Below are 13,139 nucleotides of genomic sequence, written 5' to 3'. Positions count from 1 at the left end.
CAGCATCGAGAAATATTGGCTTCTTGTTTACAAAGTTTGGCCGCAGGATGCCGAAAAAGTTACAGGGAAACGAACTCTTGTGACAGCGCCTCATAAGGTCAATGATATTTGGGGTAACGTTATTTGTTGTTTGCTTTTATGAAGGCGAAGGAAAAGTTTTCCGTAAAGAAAGGCAAGGAAATGTGTAAAAGGCAAGGAAAACCACAAGTAAATTAGACGTATTGTACGTTTATATAGCGAGAGATGCTTCTACTTTCATACAGATTGTTGTTTTGCGTTACATGAAAAATTTCATTTATGGATGTTTTCAGTAAGCAAAAAGAAGTCAAAATCATATATATATATATATATATATATATATATATATATATATATATATATATATGTATATATATATATATATTATATACACACATACATACATATATATATATATATATATATATATATATATATATATATATATATATATATATATATATATATTATATACACACACACACACAATATATATATATATATATATATATATATATATATATATATATATATATATATATATATATATATATATATATATATATATATATATATATATATATATATATATATATATATATACATAAACAATCCATTCCCATTCAGAAATACTACACGCCTCCACTCTGAAATGGAAATACAGCTTAACAGAGACCTCCAATTTAACATTTCTGTTCAACAGATTTTTTCCTTTGCTATCCAGGATGGTGACAGAGGCATCTCTTCTTCGTCGATACTAAGTGTCTTGATATTTTTTAATGAATCCTTGGTGGGATTTTACGGATTAAAATTAATGAAGTGGTCTCGAGTGACTAACGAAGAGGACGAGTGAGCGTGTCACCTCTTTTTCTCTTCTGCTATAATAGCCTTTGTTATTTTTCCTCTCGATTCTACTTCCTGATCTCTCTCTCTCTCTCTCTCTCTCTCTCTCTCTCTCTCTCTCTCTACACACACACACACACACACACAGTATATATATATATATATATATATATATATATATATATATATATATATATATATATATATATATATATATATATATATATATATATATATATATATATATATATATATATATTGTATATATATAAATCGGTCATTAGCCAAAAGAGTGACAACTCATTTTTTGAGTTATTGATACCAGCAGATAGCCCGTTCTTTGTTCCATATTGTGGTAAAAACGTCTTATTTATATTTGTAATACTAACCGCTAGAGGGCATGACATGTCACTATTACACTATAGAGAGTACGGAGAGTTTTAAACTTTAAATTGCTTCTCCTGAAAAATAGCAATTTTTGAGTTACGTCACTCTCCTGGCAAATGGGCGATATATATATGTACAGTATATATATATATATATATATATATATATATATATATATATATATATATATATATATATATATATATATATATATATATTAAAACTGTGATGGCTTCAGTGATGTGATCCTCATCCTGTGTTTGTATATAACAGAGAGAGAGAGAGAGAGAGAGAGAGAGAGAGAGAGAGAGAGAGAGAGAGAGAGAGAGAGATGACATCCTATGACAGCAGTTAATGGAACCATTAGAGGAATCAGGAAGGTCAAAATCAGGTAAGATCTACCGATTTTTCTCTCGCAATTTACTCACTCAGAGTTTCCCTGGCTCAGCACAATTCCCCAGACGAGCGCAGCAAATGAAATGAACACAGCTCTTCCTGGCATTAATTCTCGATTGCGAGCAAAAATCCCCACTTTTTTTTTTTATCTAGAAGAGATATTTTTTCCAATGACAGATAGCCTTTAAGTAATTTTTTGGACAATATTTGAAATCCTGAAAATGTTACTCTTTTTAGGTGCTGTCCCTTCCAACATTTGCAACATTCGCGTGATATATAACAAGTAAAATATGCACCCATGTTTCTTCGGCGCAATCGAGTTTTCTGTACAGCGTATAATGCTGTATGAAACTCTCAGCCACAGCCCATGAAACTATCAACCGACCGTGGTGGACCTGTGTTGTGGTGCCAGAGCACGATCATGGCTAACTTTTACCTTAGATAAAATAAAAACTATTGAGGAGGCTAGTGGGCTGCAATTTGGTATGTTTGATTATTGGAGGGTGGATGATCAACGTACCAATTTGCAGTACTCTAGACTCAGTAGTTTTGAAGATCTGAGGGCGGACGTAAAAAGTGCGGACGGACAGACAAAGCCGGCACAACAGTTTTCTTTTACAGAAAACTAAAAACTTCCGTTAAAGAGGAAAAAACTGCACGGCCATATGGGAAATACAACACCGAGTGCCCAGACCTATAAACAATGCTAAACCAGATGATATTTCGAACACAAAGAAAAAAAGTAAATTCAATTTTCGCGATATTGCTTGAGAGGAAGTGGAGAAAAAAAAAATAACATATTATTAAATGGAACTCGCTTTCTCGTTCGGTATGTGACAAGACCTTGGGGACTTGGCAATGTTCTTCAAAGAAGAAGAAGAAGAAGAAGAAGAAGAAGAAGAAGAAGAAGAAGAAGAAGAAGACGGAGTTCAGACTTCTTTCTTCCCAGGAGATAAAATTCCGCGAATTTAAATAATGTATATTTAAGTCGACGGAATTATAAATTCGTCCCTGACTACCACTGAATTATAAAATTCATGTTGACTTTATGTCGCCTATTATTTCGACGCTTTTTTTTTTTTGTGGCTGTTGTAATCATGGACGTGTTTATTAGGATCGTAGTTTTGTATTATATTAAAAAGTAATTATTATTTGTATTATAAATTCATTAATATTGATGACTTTATAATTCAAATAACTATTACTTGAATTATAAAGTCATTAATATTAATGACTTTATAATAGAAATAACTATTATTTGCATCATAAAGTCATTAATATTAGGTTCCGTGTTTGTATCAAAACCCGCAGCCGGCTGATCATTGAATATAGGTTTGCTTTAAAAGCAAATGGATGTTGCAATATTTAGAACACCTTCTAATAACAGTAATAGACAGATTTATTTATCGATATGTATGCATGCATCAAATCGTTCATAAATTGGATATAATAAATATATCCATATTTATGAACGATTTGATGCAAAATGTAATTCATGACACATCAGTAAATGAGGAAAATTTGTAATTTCTGCAATGTTTACTAATATTACTGTTCCTAAACATCAAAATTTGGGTCAAGAATATATTCCAATGATATAAAAACACGGAACCTAATATTAGTGACTTTATACTACTAGACATAAGCATCATATGGTAAGCATGCGCTAAAACACTTCTACATTTCTCCTCCATGATTATACCAACCACAAAAAACCTTGAAGAGCAAAGAGACACAACGACACACATCTATACCTCATCTATCTATCTATCTATCTATCAGTCTATCTGTCAGTTATTGATTTCTGATTATTCTAATCTATATATATACATACATTTATATATATATATATATATATGTTTTATTATATATATATATATATATATATATATACATGAAGACCACTGGTCTTATGATGTACAGAAAGGGCAAAAAAGTCCTTATTCCAAGCTGTGTCGATTTTTAAAAGATTTTACGCCATTTATTCGGTGTTTAGCAAAAGATTTAGGATGAGGTTGACCTAGTCCCATGTTCTTCTCAATCCATCTTCAACCCACCACAGTTGGCCAAAAGTTGATATTATAATAAGTTATAATGTATACATACACAACAAACACACACACACACACACACATATATATATATATATATATATATATATATATATATATATATATATATATATATGTATATGTATATGTATGTATAAGCAACTCGTTTTGATATCAACTTCTGACAAAAATATTGTGAGATTAAGGTTTATTAATGTCTGCATGACTTTTAAAGCTGATGAACTGCACTTTTTCATGAGTTCATTATTGTGAATGAAACTGAAAAATACTAAAGGAAATATAAAGGGAGGGAAGTTGACACTCGAGAAATGTTGCCATGTTAAACACTAAAATATCAGGATAATTACGTTTTCAACTGGATTTTCCAGTTGAATTTAACAACCTCATGAACAACAACAAACAAGTAAAAAAATGCGCTGAAGTTTCTTCGGCACAATCGAGTTTTCTGTACATCGTATAATCACGGCCACCGAAAATAGCTCTATCTTTCGGTGGTCTCGGTGTAAAGCTGTATGAGCCACAGCCCATAAAACTTTAACCAAGGCGTGGTGGTGGCCGTATCCTACACCGTTGCCAGAAGCACGATTATCGCTAACTTTCACCTTAAATAAAATGGAAACTACTGAGGCTAGAGGGCTGGAATTTTGCATGTTTGATGATTGGAGGCTGGATGATCAACATACCAATTTGCAGCCCTCTAGCCTCAGTAGTTTTTAAGAACTGAGGGCGGACAGAAAAAGTGCGGACGGACAGACAAAGCCGGCACAATAGTTTTCTTTCATAGAAAACTAAAAATGATAATTAAAATAATAAATCAATAAATGAAAAACTGCTACGTAATAAGGAAAGGAAAAGAATTCAACAGAAACCAATCCAAACATGTTAACTACAGATAGCAAACGCTTTACCAGATCGCAGTTGGTACAAAAGGTTATTACGGCCTAACAGAAGGCACTATAACTCCTTATCAAAAGTTATGTTCAAGTTTAATTGCATTCTGAAACTGGCCTGAAATAGTTTCCCGGGCTGTCAGGGTCGTAACATTTTTTAAACTAACTACGAAAGACGTTAAATTATGATTTCTTTTAGTATTATAATTAACATTTAAAATGACCTCATGTCTATCAGAAGCAACTAAAAGATATTCCATTTAACTTAACTTTAAATAGATATCATCATTCTCTTCAGCGGAATGAACAAATGCAAAGAAAATGAGAACCATTACTGTTATATTATTATTATTATTATTATTATTATTATTATTATTATTATTATTATTATTATTAGGCAAAGATTTTTACTGCATAAGCTGAGGACAGTATCAATTGACTTACCAGTTCTTAGAAAGCATTGTGACAACCTGTGAAAAAGAAATCTATAACTAAGAGAAAATAGAATTACAATGCAACACAAATAGCAATGAATGAATAAATGATGAATAACAGTATGAACGCAATGAAGAAGATGAATAAGGTTTTATTGTAATATGAAAGCCTGTTTTAGAGTTGTATCTCACCAACACTGACAAGAAAACTGTTCCACAAGAAAACTGCTCCACAAGAACACTGAAAACTGTTCCCAAGAAAACTGTTACACGAGAAAACTGTTCCACAAGAAAACTGCTCCACAAGAACACTGAAAACTGTTCCCCAAGAAAACAGAAAACTGTTCCACGAGAAAACTGTTCCACAAGAAATCTGTTCTACACTGAGGTGCACAGAAGAGTGTGGTACTAACTCGTGTGAAATGGAAGGTGGATAGAAAACTTCTGGAATCAGGAAATACTGTAATTGACAATGGAAGTTCTGTATTAAAATTTAGCTTACGTAGATGGAAAATCAGAAGTCTTACAATAATGGTCTAAATCTTAATTCCCTTTGTTTTGGGAGGAACGAAACCAGCAGTTAGAATCACCTTGTCTCGCAAGCAAACATCCTGAGTCTACAAACATCGAAGCATGGGAACAATATAAGACCTTACTATTGTATTCTTCATTTCCTTCGCAAATGTCTTGCACCGCTTTCTTAATCTGGAGCTACACTTCCTTTTAAGTTATTACGTTTGCTTTTAATATCCTGTATTTCTGTCTTAATTCTTCATAAATATGCTTTTTCTGTCTCGTTTTATGTGTATCATTATAATTAATGAATAATAATCACGTTCAACAGAGATAATGACAAACGTGATCCCTAGCTTCCGCAATAAATCTTGGTATACTGGTAAAAGTATACATAAAAACCCTTAAGCGTCAAAAAGATTAAAATCCTAGTCCTTGTAAAGCTTGAATGAAGGTGCCTCCACAGTACTGTAAACCATGTCGTAAGCACACGTCGGCAACTTATCGCATACATATGAAAAACAGGTAGAAAACAAGTCAATGACCATTAGAGCAGAAAGAATCTCTGGCAACTTCTGGATAATCGTACGAACCCCTGGGTAGGACTGCCAATGAGTCTCTGACTTGTATTCAGTCTGTTTGTGATATATGTACAACAGGTTGCCGACGAGTGTTTATGATGAGTTTTACTGCAGGGTGGAAGCGGCTTGAGAATTTCAAGAGCATTTTTGTCTATAAATCAATATTTATTACACAAAAAAGAGAACACATTCTTTGGAAGCTTGAATTTCAAGTCAATGGCCCCGTGGGTTTGTTCCATGTGAATAACTTTCATCTAATAATAATAATAATAATAATAATAATAATAATAATAATAATAATAATAATAATAATAATAATAAACAACTCTTCCATGAGACTGAACCCCAACATCATAAAAAACAGAACTGACGGAGAAAACAACAATAAATAACAACAGCGAAGTGCACCGAGCAAACTAGTAAACAAAGCGTATTTGTTTATTTATCTGCCCACGCTGCGTTCGCGAATTGCTCTTCTTAAGCAAATAACACGTGATGAGAAAGCCGCCAACGCCGTCTTTAAATTTCGCCGGGAATTATCTCGACAGTTATTGCTCTCATTCCGAGCCTACACCTCGCGTCATTTTCGCGGAATGCAATCTGCAAAGCTTCCCGGAGCGGCGCTTACTCTAACGACCTGCTTACTGCTTATATACCTGATAAGATACACCGCATCCATTGCGGAGACGGCTCTAGATAGGATAAGCCGCAGAGATAAGGCAATAACAGACGCTGACTCTTGGGCTCTTAGGTAATCGCTATCAGAAAGTCCAGGTGGAGCTAGGTTTATATATATATATATATATATATATATATATATATATATATATATATATATATATATATATATATATATATATATATATATATATATATATATATATATATATATATCTATATCTCAATGACAAGTTTTCAAAAAGGAATTCACAGGCCGATAAGAAAATAAAGCCCCAAAATTATTTTACACGCTTTCTCTTCTTGAATTTGATTTTTAACTTTCAAAATAACTATTATGTAAATAAAAAGAATGATCAAAAGGCACTTTTTATCCCTAGGAGACTTATTTACTTTTTAGATTCCATTGATGACTCATCTTTTTCAAATACTGGCTCAAGTATCACTACTACTGTTGCTGTTACAAGGCACGCTGAAATCCCGGTTGGGAAAGCAGAACGTTACAAGCACTAAGGCCCTAGTGATAAATACAGTGATAAATAAGCTATAAATGTGAAACAGCGAATAAAAACGAACAGGTAAATAATACAGTAAATCAAATAATATAAATATTAACTGTGAAACGAGACTCGTGTGAACTTGCTTGAACCCGTCTGAACGTCTGAAGCTCCAATGATTTAAGTAAAAGATTAGGAAGATCATTCTAATGTTTGGTCACAACAGGAATCAAACTTACAGAAAACTGGTACTCAGCCTCACGGAAGAAAAGTGATGGACGGTACAGTCAAGAAAGATCTGATTGCAAAGTATGATCAGAATTATTGAATTGAATTAAATATAGAATTTAGGCCAAAGGCCAAGCAATGGGACCTATGAGGTCATTCAGCGCTGAAAAGGAAATTGACAGTAAAAAGCTTTGAAAGGTGCAACAAGAGGAAAACCTCGCAGTTGCACTATGAATCCATTCGTAGGAGAGGGGGGAAAGTAAGACGGAAGAAAGAGAGTATGAAAGGGGGTACAGTAAAAGGAACGAGAGAGGTTGCAGCTAGGGGCCGAAGGCACGCTGCAAAGAACCTTAAGTAATGACTACAGTGCACCGCATGAGGTGCACTGACGGCACTAACACCTACGGGGATGATCAGAATTAGGAAACATTTTGAACAATATGTACAACGAGCCACTGAACAACAGTGCCGGAGATTAAGAATAAGGTTAGGTATTCTAAACTGAACTGTCCAACAGTTTTAAGATATTAATCAGCTGTTGAGGACCAAACAGAGGAATAATATCTAAAACATGGCTGAGAAAAAAAGATAAAAAAACATTTCATCAAAACAAGCAGGTCTCAAGGTAATCTTGAAAGACTCAATAAACATATTATTTTTTCAATTGAAGAGGAGATAAACCGGATATATTTTCCAAGTGAATTTGCAATCGGGAGTGGTACACAGAATTTCAAATGAGTTGCATGGAGTTGTATAAACACTGTCAACAGAAAGATCTAGGTAGGGAGGATCCAATGTCCTAGACATACTAATATTCATACTATGAGTTGTGTTTGGGGATTAACTTCCTTCCCCCATAATTTTTATTACAGAGTAGCATCATCTGCATAAGCAACAGAATTCTTTTCAAGGACAAACTACATATCAGAACATAAAGAGTAATGCGCCAAGAACACTATCCTGAGGAACACCAGAGATCTCATTCCTATAGTTATTATAGTGCCAGTTAACAGCTACTCTTTGTAATCTATTGGTTATAAATCCAACAACAATATTAATAAATGGTCCATCAAACCCTGTGTAAGTTTGAAAGCAAGGATCTTAAGATTAACAAAGAATCTTAAGATTTTTTTATGGCACTGAACTGAAACAAGCTCTTTCGATAAACTACCAGCTAGTGAACAGATGGATTGCTATAAGCATTCAGAGGATTTTCAGACAGACATTCAGATCGTTAAATAATATGAGTAAACACGAACACACACTCTCACATACACAACCACACACGAGTGCCTCATTTGAGAAAGCAAAGTTTCTGTTCGTGATAACATATAATATTGTCTGGAGGCAGCTGTATAAGTTCACTACTATTAGCATGTAGTTCACGAATATTGCAATATAGTTCCACGCGCCATTACTTTTTATCATTAACTATGGCGATCAGGCATTTTCACCAGACAAGACAGGAGGTCATAAACTCCTTTAGCAAGCTACAGTGTAGAATGCCTATACTATGCAAAAGGTGTAAAAGTCAAAACAGTAACTGAACACAAGTAACAAACAAAACCCAATTCCTAATTAAGCTACAATGACAAAATGCATAACTAAAAGCTGAAACCAAGAACCCTGAACGTTCTCCCTGACCAAGGAACCTCAGAATAGGTGCTTTTTAAAAGCCAGAGACCCAGTCGTATAACGGTCTTTAATAAAGAGCAGCATAACTTATGAGTAAAGAGCATATCACAGTCGATGAATTCCGCCTCATTTTCCATTAAACTTTATTTTCGGGCAAAAAGAAAACAGGGAAACTAGACGGTGTATTGTACAAGACCACGGAGCATAATGGGTCCCGGGTCTTATGTAGGGAAGAAGAAGCAGACGACGCGACGTAGCGTAGGAGACCGCACGATATAACAGCTTTAGGTCTTATATTAAGGACAAGAGGAAAATTGCTGGGGGAAAGGATCTTAATATCAGCTCGGTAATGGAATATATGATTCAAACAGGGGCTTACAAGGCAGCCGTGTGCCTATCATATTTCATGGAAATGCTAAAGACAAGAATAGACAAAGGCCTGGAGATCACAGAAAGGAGAGGCCAAAGGATCTCTTTTAATAAAAGTAACCAACAATTTCCTTGTTATAATGTCACTGCGTGCTTTCTCCGGTTTGTCGAGAGAATGTGAATATGCCACATTTCGTAGACTGTTTTACCGAATTTCTGGGATCTAGTTTTACCATTTTGCTTGTTATTTAACGACAAATGACCTGAAGCTTGAAGCTAGAATAAATTCTCAGCACTAGTGAAAAGAGGTTCTTCAAAATAAATAAATAAATAAATAAATAAAATAAATAAATAAATAAATAAATAAATAAATAAATAGCGATAGTGGTGCCATAACCTCTCTTTAGGCTTTCGAGTTTTTTTTTTAAAGCTTAATATTTGTTTATTCTTTGCTACTTTTAATTGTAAAGCTTGCTTTTCAATTTATTCTCACGATCAGGCAGTTATTATTTGATCATAACATGCCTCTGTCTTGATTAAACGGTACGTAGGAAATCATACTCTCCCGCCTAACTGGAAATTACTAGGCCTAATCAGATACAAACACATTACATTAATCTCCGAAAATAAACACTTCCCTTTCCACAACAAAGAAAGTGTTAGAGAAAGACATTTAAGCGAAGCAACTTAGGTGGCAGGACTGTTTACGACATTCTTACAAATAACAAATATCCCCAAAAAGGAGCACGGTTTGCAAAATCACAAAAGAAAAAAAATATTTCTGGAGAACGTATTCATACGAGTGATTGGCATTCCAATAATATTCTAGTCATGCAAAGATCAAAATCATGCCGGTTTCCATTGCATAACAATAAAACATATCGAATCACTGAGTTCTAAACCCGTAACTTTTAATTTCGTTTACATGCGAATGCAAAGAATAGGCCTTTTGTATTGTTTCGTCGCTATAAATATGATAAAAACATTCTGAGAGCGATGAGGCTGAGGGCTTTACAATTCCAAAAAATGAGTTGGTATAAACTGAACTTAAAATAGAATCATTTGTTCCATAAATGGTAGAATCACTGGTTTATGCAACATTTTTCAGTTATGAATATTCTGCACATCTGCTTCGAGCAGACAGTTACCTATTCGAGACAAACTTCATGAAAACAATTTTTCATGGGGAACATTTTATCGTTTACATTCCTTGTCAGTGGTAAAATTCTACTCAACCTATACGAATGACGTACCTACATACTTAAACACACGCCACACGCACACACACACACACATAGCCGAGAGGGCCGGGGTTCAAATCCAGCGGCTTACTGCTGGCTCGGAGTATGCCACTGCAAAAATCCCGGCAGCCCGTCAATCTAGCGGTCCGGAAAAAACTGAGAGGTTCAGTAGGAGAATAGGTACCAGACCTCGGGCTGGGGAGTTAAACAGTGGGCCTGGCGACACACTGGCCACGTGTCAATAGCATTGGGATCTATCCCCACTGGCTGTCGGCCTAAGAAACAGGAGATCAGCGCCTGCCCTATGTATATATATATATATATATATATATATATATATATATATATATATATATATATATATATATATATATATATATATGTATGTATGTATATACAGTATATATGTGTGTGTATTTTATATATATATATATATATATATATATATATATATATATATATATATATATATATATATATATATATACATATACACACACATACCAGGAGTGTCTATTAAATAACGAGACTGATTAAATAACTCACCTCTGTTTATATGTTTTACAAATTTAATGCTTGTCCCCTTCATTATGCTCCCCATTTTCACTAATACACTGCTGCAGTCCTCTTCTCCACTGGTCGAAGGCATGGAGGAAATCAACTTCTGTCAGATGTTTCAGCAAATCCGCCGTTTTCTTCTTTACAGCATCAACTGGCCCAAAACGTGTCCCTTTCAGCACTGATTTAACTTTAGGGAAAAGGTAAAAGTCGCACGGAGCTAAATCGGGCGGATATGGAGGGTGTCTTTGTCAATTTTCACAGATTCAGCTATAATTCGAACACTGAGTCGGTGTCTTTTCGAACAATCTGACTGATTTTTTCTAAATTTTCTTCCGTTCTTGAAGTGCAAGCAAGGTCGTCCAGGGCGTTCATCATCATCTTTGACAATCTCACGTCCCTCGCAGAAGAATCTTTTGTGCAACTCAGACACGCGCGTACGAGACAAGCAGTCATTCCCATGAGCTGTAGTAAGCATTTGAAAACATTCTGTTGGTGTTTTGTGCAATTTTACTTAAAGTTTCAAACTGACACGTTGTTACTCTTTTAAACTGGGCTTTTTTGAGCCCACTACTTAAAACACAACCAAACTAAATGGCGACTCACAATCAACTGAGCGTCATAGAGTGCTGCTGCTTGTTATGCAGGTTCAGACATGTTCAAAGGCATTCGGGTCGTTTCGGCCGTAAGCACATTTACGTGCAAAATGGCCGCCGTGTTTAGTACCAGCCCCTTGGGGATGTGCGTAAAACATGAAATAATAATGGTAAATACCATAAACATAACGGTAAATATCATAAACATAACGTCTTACATTGTTTTGAATGTTACGGCCGAAACAACTTACGGCCGAAACGACCAGGACCGGTTCAAAGTTACCACGCATACAATTATGACCGTTTCTGACTGCTTTGTTTACAAGGTGGAACCACAGCCTCGTTATTTAACAGACATACCTCGTGTATATGTGTATGTATGTATATTTGTAAATATATATATATATATATATATATATAATTTATGCAAACATACGCTTATTTTCGAGACAAGGGACCAATGGCATAACAACAAATCCCCAATTAAAACGGGGATGCTTTAGAAATACCAAGAGAAGAATCCTGTCATTTAGGGAAAGGATTAAACTGCTTTGGAAATTATGAGACTAATTTCCTCAGCGGGTCGAAAGGTAGCCCACGCAACGTAGTAAATACCATTCGCCGCTTTCTAATTACAATTTACGCAAATGAAACAATCTGTTTAAAACAATAGCCATGGGAATTTCGGGATCATTTTCCCCAAAAGATGGAAGTCCCCAATTTGCTCGGAGTCATTTTCCCAGCCCGCCGTGTGAAAAGAGAGAGAGCGAAATCCCTCCGTGTCATGTTGCGTTAAGGATGATTTGTTAAAGCTGTTAAATTAAGCTGGTCTTATGCCAGCGCTGGCTCTTGCTCTTAGGACTAGCACGTGGGGGATAACAGGATGTGAGTTGATGTATCTTTTAATTACTACTGAGCTTGTTTAGGCTTAGTCTGGGAAGAACTCATATTTTTATTGGTAATACACAATGTCAGTGTTTCCTTTGATTATTGTTTTCTGTGACTTTCTCCTCCTATTATTGTCATTAATGTTATTAATCTCCACTATCATTATAGTAAGTTGATTTTGTTATCATCAGTATTATATTCTTATTCTCTTTAATTACTCTTGTGCTACCAGGTTTCCATGAAACTTAACACGAAAATAGCCTAATGGTCTACTGATTATTTGAACTAAGGATCATGATGTTAGCCCGTTTTCAG

The 13,139-nt window shown here is 34.7% G+C and overlaps 1 long non-coding RNA gene across 1 annotated transcript in view; it reads right to left on the bottom strand.

Moving 5' to 3' along the window:
* Positions 1–11,980, bottom strand: part of LOC136832137 (uncharacterized) — a 234,462-nt gene extending 222,482 nt beyond the window's left edge. The window contains exon 1 of the long non-coding RNA XR_010851089.1: positions 11,329–11,980. This is a non-coding gene — a long non-coding RNA (uncharacterized lncRNA). The remainder of the gene's footprint in view (positions 1–11,328) is intronic.
* Between the last annotated feature and the right edge of the window lie 1,159 nt (positions 11,981–13,139).

This window comes from Macrobrachium rosenbergii, chromosome 49 (genome assembly GCF_040412425.1).
Source record: "Macrobrachium rosenbergii isolate ZJJX-2024 chromosome 49, ASM4041242v1, whole genome shotgun sequence".
In the NCBI taxonomy this organism is placed as follows: domain Eukaryota; kingdom Metazoa; phylum Arthropoda; class Malacostraca; order Decapoda; family Palaemonidae; genus Macrobrachium; species Macrobrachium rosenbergii.
The sequence above is the reverse complement of the archived record's forward strand: the minus strand, read 5'-3'. Positions and strand labels throughout refer to the sequence as shown.